The sequence below is a fragment of the Chrysochloris asiatica genome, unplaced genomic scaffold (genome assembly GCF_000296735.1).
Source record: "Chrysochloris asiatica unplaced genomic scaffold, ChrAsi1.0 scaffold00076, whole genome shotgun sequence".
Lineage (NCBI taxonomy): Eukaryota > Metazoa > Chordata > Mammalia > Afrosoricida > Chrysochloridae > Chrysochloris > Chrysochloris asiatica.
Window position 1 is genome coordinate 12446110 of NW_006408594.1, and position 9982 is coordinate 12456091.

Genomic DNA, 9982 nt, shown 5'->3' on the forward strand with positions numbered 1-9982 from the left:
GTTTCCAAAGAGCAGCTGGTGAGCTTGAACTACCAACCTTGCAGTTCAAATGACTCTGCAGTCTGACGCATTAGCCCACAGTGCCACAAATACCATGGCTTGGGTCAGGCACACCTTAATCCTCAAAGTGACACTTTGGTCTTTAATGCTTCAAAGAGATCTTGTGCAGTAATTTAGGATGCCAGACGTCCAATTCCAGGCCCTAGTTCTAGAGGAAAGGAGCCCTAACAGCTGAGTGGATTACGCCCAGGACTGCCAACTATAAGGTCAGCAGTTCAAGTCCACTTGTCACATTGCCAGAGAAAGATAAGTCTTTCTGCTCCTGCAAAGATTTACAGCCTCAGAAGACCTATCCAGAGTTGCTATGAGTCAGAACTGACTCGATGGCACACAACCACCACCACCACCACCAATTCTAGGGGAAGGGTTGCTATCTCTGTAGGCTCAGGAGGAAGATCTCTTTCTCTTAACCTTCTGTTCTTTGGCTCTTTGGTGATCTTCATGCATCTTCCCCCATCTGAACTTGCTTGCCTAAAACCTAATCTTCTCTTTTGTATCTTAAAAGTGATTGTTAAGACACACCTACACTAGAATGACCTCATTAACAAAAGTCTTACTCCTCAATGGGATTACATCACAGGTATTGAGGTTAGGATTTGCAACATATATTTTGGAGTTGTTATTGTTTAGTGATGTCAAGTTGGTTCCAACCAATAGAAACCCTGTATAGAATTTCCAAAGAGCGACTGGTGAACTTGAACCGCCAGCCTTGAGGTTCAAACTGACTTTGCAGTTCAGCACATTAGCCCACAGCACCACACCAGGACTCCAACAACAACAACCTAAAAACCATATATTTTAAGTGAACACAATTCAATCCACAAGCAAAATGCACCTTGGAAGACATTCCTGGCAATACGCTATATGAAAAGTCAGTCACTGAAAACTTTAGGGAGCACAGTTCTGCTCTGACACACACAAGGTTGACATGTGTCAGAATTGACATGATAGTGAGTATTTGTGTGTTTTTAACCTAGTGCTACACTCAGAGAGGTGTAGCTGGAAATAAAAGCAAACATCGTCAGGCTGATAGTCCTGAGTCTGAAACTTCGAAAAGCCCAGTTCTCATACACTAATTCAGAGGCTGGTTTCAGACTGTGCAGACTTTTTCTTGTACAGTGAGCTTTACAGAGAGACAGGCAATCTCCAAAGATTGTGTTGACTTAGTATTAATATTATCTATATAGGTTGTTGTTTTTTTCTACCATGATCTTCTATTGACTATAGCTGACCTCTACTAACTCAACCTTGTTCATTCCATTTAGGACCCAGCCTTGCATTCTAATTCAAGTTTCGTTTGTTTATTCATTTATCAAAATTTTATCAAAGGCTTGTTATATGCCAAGCACTGTGTTAGTCACTGGGACACAATACAGCACAAAAGGGACAACCGTTAAGCACAGTGTGAACAGTAGAGTGGAGGATAGCAATAACATTAATGGGCAATTGTATAAACAGCAGAGCTCCTTAGATCTATGGCTCATGCATGAAATTCAAATTGTTTTTGAAATCTCTTAAGTGGCAAGTAAAACCATGCAGATATAATTATCTTTATTTGTCATTGTTTTCAGAAGATGCTTAATCATCTTTGATCTAAGGGCTGAAGGTGAGATATTGATATGGTCAGGGTACTCTTAATGAAAATTGTTATCAAAAATTATCTTTGAGCTCTTTTCAGCCAGTGCCAAGCGATGGGTATCTCACGGGACAACTGGTACAAGTGCCACAAGACCCGAGGCAGGAGAAAGCCCCTACCACAAGAAGTGGAAGTATGAGCTGGGACGCCCGGCTGCCAACACTAAGATCGGTCCCCTGCCACATACACACAGTATGTGTTAGAGGAAGCAACTAGAAGTCAAGTGTCGGGCCCTGAGGCTGGATGTGGGGAACTTCTCCTGGGCTGTGAGTGTTGTATCTGGAAAACAAGGATTATCTATGTTGTCTACAATGCATCCAATAATGAGCTGGTCCGCATCCAGCCCCTAGTGAAGAACTGCATCATGCTTGTTAACAGCACACCGTACAGGCAGTGGTATGAATCCCAGCATGCACGCGGCCTCTGGGCCGCAAAAAAAGGGAGCCACGCTGACTCCTGAGGAGGAAGAGATATTAAACAAAAAGCCATCCAAGAAAATTCAGAAAAATATAGCATGAAAGGAAAAAGAGTACAAAAATCAGCAGTCTTCTGGAGGAGCAGTTCCCGCAAAGCAGGCTTCTTACATGTATCGCTTCAAGACCAGGCCAGTGTGGCTGAGCAGATGGCTATGTTCTAGATGGAGTTCTAGCTGAGGAAAATCAAGGCCTGGAAAGGTAAATAAAACCTCCTCCCTCATCTCCAGCACATATATTAAAGGTGTTTGTTTCAAAAAAAAAAAAAATTATCTTTGATAGAAGGGAAGAATACGCAAAACAGAATTTCAAGTTTCTTATAGACAGCAGACTCTCTAACACCACAGAGGTTGAATAGCCCCTGAAGCTATTGCACTGGCATCATCGTTAAATCTTAAACCAAAATACCTCCTGAAGTCTTTTCAAAAATCAATACTGGGCAGCATCCCTTAAACAAACAATAAATAAGGAGGAATCTGATGCAGACCGTGCAGACCCGGTCAGGAGGTCAAGCCCCTGTGGGCCCAAGTGTTGTTGACCGTCCAAACCATAGGCTCTGAGGATCAGACTTTAGCTACCTAGTAGACATAGCAAACTGTCCCTCATCTGATTATTCAGTAATGCTTGTTAGTAATCTCATACGTGAGCCCTGGATATCCACAGACAAATGTAAAAACCTTCCCTTAAAGCCGAGACTGTAAATTCCAAAAAGGCAAGTCCCCCCCACATCCAAAAAAAAAAAAGCTAAAGAGGATAGAGAGAAACACTGTAAACTGATGATATATGGAGGGGATAATAATCAATGTAATGAAACAAGCTATATGAATGGTTGAATGTGAAGCTGATGATGTGCCCTGTAAACTTTCACTCAATCCAAAATAAAAACATTTAATTAAAAAAAAAAAAAAATCAATACTGGCTTAGCTTACCTAGTGGAGAACATCTGTCTTAAGTATTGTGCTCTTTTAAGATCTATCGGTTGTTGTTGTGAAGTACCGTCAAGTCTGTTCCAACTGATAACAACCCTGTGTTGTGTTTCCAAGCAGTGGTTGGTGAGCTTGAACCGCTGACCTTTCGGTTCAAGCCAACTTTGCAGTCCAGCGCATTAACCCACAGCGCCACACCAGGCCTCCAGGATCTGTCTCTATGAGATCAAACTGACAACAGCAGCTGCAAAGTTTAGGTAGGGACCTTGTTGTTGTTGTTGTTAAGTGCTGACTCATAGCGACCATGTATAGGGTTTCCTAGGAGCAACTGGTGGATTTGAACCATTGACCTTGCAATTAGCATGCAGTGCTTATCCTACTAGGACTCCAGATAAGAAGTTTAGAGACAGGCAAGTTTATGTTACTGGGGAAAGAACTCAGAAAGGGTGAACGAGATTGGTTGTACAACTCGATGAATATAATCAATTTCACTGAATTGTACGTGTAGAAATTGTTGAATTGGTGTGTTTTGCTACACATGGTCTCAACAACACAAAATAATATACATATTTTTTTTTAAAAACTGCATGCCAAATGCACAAGATCATGCCTAACCAAATCATAAAGAAGATGTCTGTCTCTGTTATTTTAAACTAAGTGTACTATTTAACTGGACCAGGCAGACACTATTTGTAACCCAGGGATTACCTGGACATCCACCCTTCATCCTAGTCCAGGCTCCTCTAGGCTCAAGTCTACCTGCCTGGCTTTCTAACAACTCTAGGTTTTCATCTTTATATTAATCTGGTCCTTGTTCTTGTTAATGGGTACTGTTGCGTCAGTTTCGACTCACTGAGATCCTATAGGACAGAGTAGAACTGTTTTCTAAGCAGTTGGTCTTCACGGGGAGGTCCTGGGGTGGCACTGTAGCATAAGCACTGAACCGCAAGTCGATTTGAGCCACAGAGTGGCGGTTCAAACCCACCAGCTGCTCCTGGGAAACCTTATATAGGACTGCTACGAGCTGGAACTAACTCAATGGCACGTAACCACAACAACAAATCTTCACAGGCATCAAACGATTTTTCTGAGTTCTAAATCGGGCTGCTCCAATTACTATGAGATTCTGGGGAAATGACTTAGATCTGTGTCTCACTTTTCTCACCTCTAAAATAGTGGTGCAGTAGTTACGTGCTTGGCTGCTAACCGAAAGTCAGTGGTTCAAACCCACCAGCCCTTCCCCAATAGAAAGGTGTAGCAATGTACTTGAAACCCCTGTGGGCTAGTTTTGCTCTGACCTAAACAACTGTGAGATCATAAAATAGGTGTTGTTTGAAACCACTCTACTTGTTATGCAGCAATAGAAAACTAGTAACACATTGAAACGAGAGAACAACTAGACAACGTCCCCTTCCCATCCCCTTGTTTATCTCTGTTTGCATTTAGAGAAGAGGCCCTAAATGGTGCCAACAGTTAATATACTCCACTGATAATGCAAAGCTTGCCAGTTCGAGTCCACGTAAAGACATTTGGGGGGTGGGGAGAAACGGACTTAGGATCTCCTTCCAAAAAACCACTGAAAACTCTAAGGAGCACAGTTCTACATTGACACACGTGGGGCCGCAATGAGTCAGAAGCCATTCTAAGATTTGGTTGGGTGTTTGGAGATGTCATGCTGTGATGGCTTCCATGTTGCTGTGATTCTAGAAGCTATGCCACAGGTATTTTAAATACCAACAGGGTCATCCATGGTCCACAGGTTTCATTTGAGCTTCCAGACTAAGACAGACTAGGAAGAAGGAGAGATGGACTACTTCAGAATATTTAGTCACTGAAAACCTTATGAACATCAGTGGAACATTGGTGGCACCAGAATATTGAATGCTGAAACATGATGAAGAATATTGTCAGATATAGTGCCTGAAGATAAGACCCTCAGGTTGGAAGTCATTCAAAATGCGACTGGGGAAAAGCTGCCTCCTCAAAGTAGAGTTGACCGTGATGACGCGAATGGAGTAAAGCCTCCAGAACCTTTATTTGCTGATGGGACACAACTCAAAATGAAGAGAAACAGCTATAAACATCGATTAATAATCAGAACATGGAATGAATGAAGTATGAATCTAGGAAAATTAGAAATTATATAAAATGAAATGGCACATATAAGCATCAATATCCTAGGCATTAGTGAGCTGAAATGGACTGGTATTGGCCCTTTTTAATCTGCCCATCATATGGTTTACTATGCTGGGAATGACAAATTGAAGAGGAATAGTGTCACATTCATCATCAAAAACAACATCTACCATGATTATTCAAATTTGCACGCAAACCACTAAAGCCAGTGATGATGAATTGAAGAATTCTACCAACTTCTTCTGTCTAAAATTGATCAAACATACAATCAAGATGTATTGATAATTGATAATTACTGGTAATTGGAATGCAAAGTTGGGAAACAAAGAGGAAGGATCAATAGTTGGGAAATATGGCCTTGGGTGATAGAAATGGCTACTCACTAACAAGGCTACCAAACACCTGGGCTGCACTTGGAAAGTACAGAACACTGGCATGATGTTTAGCAGACATTCCACAAAGGATAGTACCAGCCTACATTTCCCTTAACTGGCAAGAGCATCCTAGAGCTCAGCTCATCAAATCCTATTCCTGATCTAACTCCCAATTCCCTATTAACCTGAGCAATATATTCTTTCTAACCTCCAGGCAGTAGAAACAAGGTGGTCATTCTCCTCAGTCACTGCACTCTGGGTAGCTATCATCCATCTCTCAGTGAAGGCTTCCATGCTGCTATAATTCTGACCAGGTTACAGTTGGAGCTTCTAGATCTGTCGCTATATGAAGCCCTCATGAGTTGGGGGTAGACACCACTTGACATCAGTTACCAATGACAACAAGAATTTGCACCCAAGTGTAGCTTCAGTCTTGATACCAAAACCCACAGCTATTGAACTGATCCCAACTCATGGAGACCCTGTAAAACAGAGTAGAACTGCTTCCTAGGTTTCTGTAAAGCTTTGCAGGAACAGGCTTCCACATTGTTCTCCTGAGGAGCAGCTGGGGAGTTCAAACCACCAGTCTTTCAGTTTGCCACCAAGCACTGTAACCACTGTACCATCAGGGTTCCAATCAGCCTTGGTATTTGACCCAAGTCTATATTTAAGCATTGGCTTTGATCTTTGGAAAGCTGAGTAGCAGACTGCTGACTTTTAAACCATGTCTGACCTCCTTGAATTTGCATATGATCAGTGAGCAGGTGATTGCATACTTACAGTCAAGTAATCAGCATAGCAATGTTGGTAATAGAATAAGTCTTGTCAATCACATCAGTAATATCTAAAATGCATATTTAGAAATATGCATTTTCAAATCTAGATGCAATAATGGTGTGGAGACCATATGTGACCTCTTCAGGCTTGACAAGAGGGAAGGAGACTCAAAACTCCACATCAGCCCAAGGCTGATTCCTAGGAGTTATTCCTATGATTCCTATTAGACATGCCTCCACCCTCCAACCTTCTTCAACAATTCTGACATCAACTGACCCTTCCAAGGTATTCTCTATTTCTTTGCTGTATGCAATAACTTATTGTAATGGCCACACCAAGCTGATAGACAATGTTCATAATTGTGAAGTTTACTAGGAAAGTTAGCAGGATATTTCATTCAGGATCATAAACAACTCTTCTAAACTGTTCAATAGGCACAGCTCTCTCTTTCTCAGCCTTTCAGCCTCACAGCCCCTTGGTTTCTGCCCTGCTCCAGCAGGTGATACAAAGCTCCTTTTGCACTGTGAATAAATGCCCAAAGGGTACTCCATTCTGCAAATCAGCCTCCTGTCTAAGGGTGCTCAGCCTCAGTGTGTGGGTTGGGAAGCTTACAGCTCTGTCTCCCCACCTCTCTGCCAGAGATCTCAGGGTCTAAAAGATGCACTTCATTTGTGGCTCTTCTTTGCTGTTGGAAGGGAGATGCCCATTGTAACCAATGGAATAGCAAAACTAGCCAATCCCTGTGTTGGAGTCCCAGCACCCTATCTGACTGGTCCAAGCCAATCCTTTAGTGGGTGGCGTTACAAAGACTATAACTACAAAAACCACATCAAGTAAATTCACTGTCCCACAATAGGTAAGCATTTTAGATGTAACTCAGAATTTTAAAAATTACTTGTGTGCTTAGGTTTTGAATTCTCTCAGTTAAAGTATAAATGTATAGCTTTAATTTGCAAGAGTAAAGTGCTGAAATAATTAATGATGGTTATGAAAGCTCCTCATGTTATGAAAAATCATGAAGAAATAAATAGGGACAGCCTTAACTAGATATCTTGAGGACAAATATCACATCCTTTCTGAATCAACAAAGCTTGATTTTAAAACAGCACAAAGTAGAACAATGGAGGTGAGCTCATAATCCTAATCTTTGTAGAGCTATTTGATGTTCTAACATCCATACTAGTAGTAAATAAAATAACCTTCAAAATTGTATTTAGTTTGCAGTGAATTAATTCCTTTTAGGCCCCAAGTTTTTAAAAAGCAATTAGCACATAGCATAATGAGGGGAATCGGCTGGCTGTAAACACAAAGCCATCAGGCCACTTTCATTATCTTTCTTCACCCAAAGACAAACCACAAAGTAGACAGCGGATTTTGTAATTGCCTTGTCATGTACATACACAAGATGTTTAAACAAGATGAAACAGCAGCTATTATAGTTCTTAAAGGTTGTTTGAACAAATGAAAGCCTTTCTGCTGTACTTTACAAATGAGAATATCCAGATAGCGGGACTGACTGACCACCAGAGATTGCCTGAAAAGAAAGTGATTTATATGTCGGAAGCTGCTGTAGAAGTAGCCAAAGCAATCCTCCTTCAGAGAGCAAGTATTTACTTTACGATGTGGATTGTAAAGGTGCTCCTATGGTTCTTTTTCAGGAAAGGTACTAAAATTGGTGTACAAGCCACAAAACCTGAGAGACAGACTGAAATGCAGAGAACTGTGTTGCCTTGCAAGGAGCCCTAGTGGTTCTGTAGGAGACTGCTAACTGCAAGGTCCGTAGTTCAAACCTACTAGCCACTTAATGGGAGAAAGATGAGACTTTCTGTTCCCATAGAGATTTGTTATTGTTGTTGTTAAGTGCCGTGACATTGGTTCCGACTCATAGTGACCCTGTATGGGTGTCTGAGAGCATCTGGTGGGTTTGAACTTGCAACCTTGTAATTCGAAGTCCAATGCTGATCCTACAGCGCCACACCAGCCTCGGAATTTTATAGCCTCAGAAAACCTATTACATAGGTTTGCCATGTGTCAGAATTGACTTGATGCCAGGGGTGGGTTGGTGTTGCCTTGGAAGCCAATTAGAAGTCCCTAGGTGGTCCAAAGGTCTCTGGGTGGCACAGATGGTTTTCACTGGGCTACGAACTGAAAGATTACAGGTTCGAATCCACCCAGTGGCACCACAGGAGCAAAGCTCGGTGATCTCCTTCCATACAATTACAGCTGTTGAAAACCCTACAGAGTGCAGTTCTGTTCTGACACAAAAAGGGTCGTCATGAGTCAGAATCAACTTGACAGCAAGGGGTTTTGGTTGTTGGGGCTTTTTTGGTAGTTGTTTTTATTTGATTGGGCAGTACACAAAGTTAACATGCTCAATTAGGATGGAGGTTCAAGTCCACCCAGAGGGCAACTCAGAAGAAAGACCTGGGCTATTACTGAAAGGTTGTAAGTTCACATCAAACAACAACCAAACCCAAACCCATTGCTGACAAGTTTGTTCTGATTCATGACAGTCCCTTATGTGTCAGAGTGTAAGTACCCTCTGCAGGGTTTTCAACAGCTACAATTTTATGAAAGTAGATCACCGAGTCTTTCTTTAGTTGTGGATTCGAACTCCCCGTCTTTCAGCTAATAACCCAGTGCAAACCATCTGTGCCACCCAGGGACCTCTGAAGCAGAGTTTACGCTGACACATACAAGGGGGCTTGAAAAAGTTCTTGGAAAAATGGAATTAAAAGAGAATGGAATTTTCCATGAACATTTTGAACTCCCTCATAAGGGGTTACCATGAGCTGGAATCTACTCAACATTAACTGGTGTTTTCTTCATTGTTGTTGTTTGCTTATTTTTGCAAGCCAATTAAATCAGTCCACTGCCAGTTTATGAACCCAAGGTTTGTGGACACATTGTTCTCAAGTGACAAGTGCAGTACAAGCACATACAAATATATCGGGAATAAACAATGTAAGTGATAGGAATCATTTTAAGTTTGCTTATGAAAATATAGAATATCTTGTTAGTACACAGAAATTTTGTTTATACACAGAAGATAGTACACAGAAGATACCTCATAAAATCATGTCTTCATCATTAAACAAACCTTCAACCTAGGAGTTAGGAGTCTGAAGACAGTTACTAATAGAGAGAAAGGAATGCTTACAAACTTGGTGGCAACACCACCGTAAAGAGAGGAAGCTAATTAACAAAAGACTTTGCTCATCTACTGACTCATTGAAAGTCAGCCTCTACGATTGTCGCAATTGTAATGGTAGAAGATGTGCAACAAAATGGGGGGAGCAGTTAATCTTACATCCCAGGAACAGAGAATCCTAGGACCAGCAAGAGGGAAGAGCATGAGCGGAATGTGGGACCCTAACCAGAGAAGCAGCAGCAACAGAGACGGAGGCAGAGGTGATGACATGGAGAGAGAGAGCATCTGAGGACTCTAGACTAATGGAAATAGAAAGGCTGTATGCTGGCGGGCAGGAGGCTAGTTTGCAAGATGTGTCCTTTGGTTGTTTAAACAATTGTTTAAACAATTAAATACTCCTGCGACTGGGAAAAAAAAAAAATGTCTCCTCAAAGTAGAGTTGACCATGA

At 41.6% G+C, this 9982-nt stretch overlaps 1 pseudogene; it reads left to right on the forward strand.

Annotated features, from left to right (window-relative positions):
- Positions 1-1751: 1751 nt before the first annotated feature.
- LOC102817656 lies at positions 1752-2378 on the forward strand (annotated as a pseudogene).
- Positions 2379-9982: the final 7604 nt, after the last annotated feature.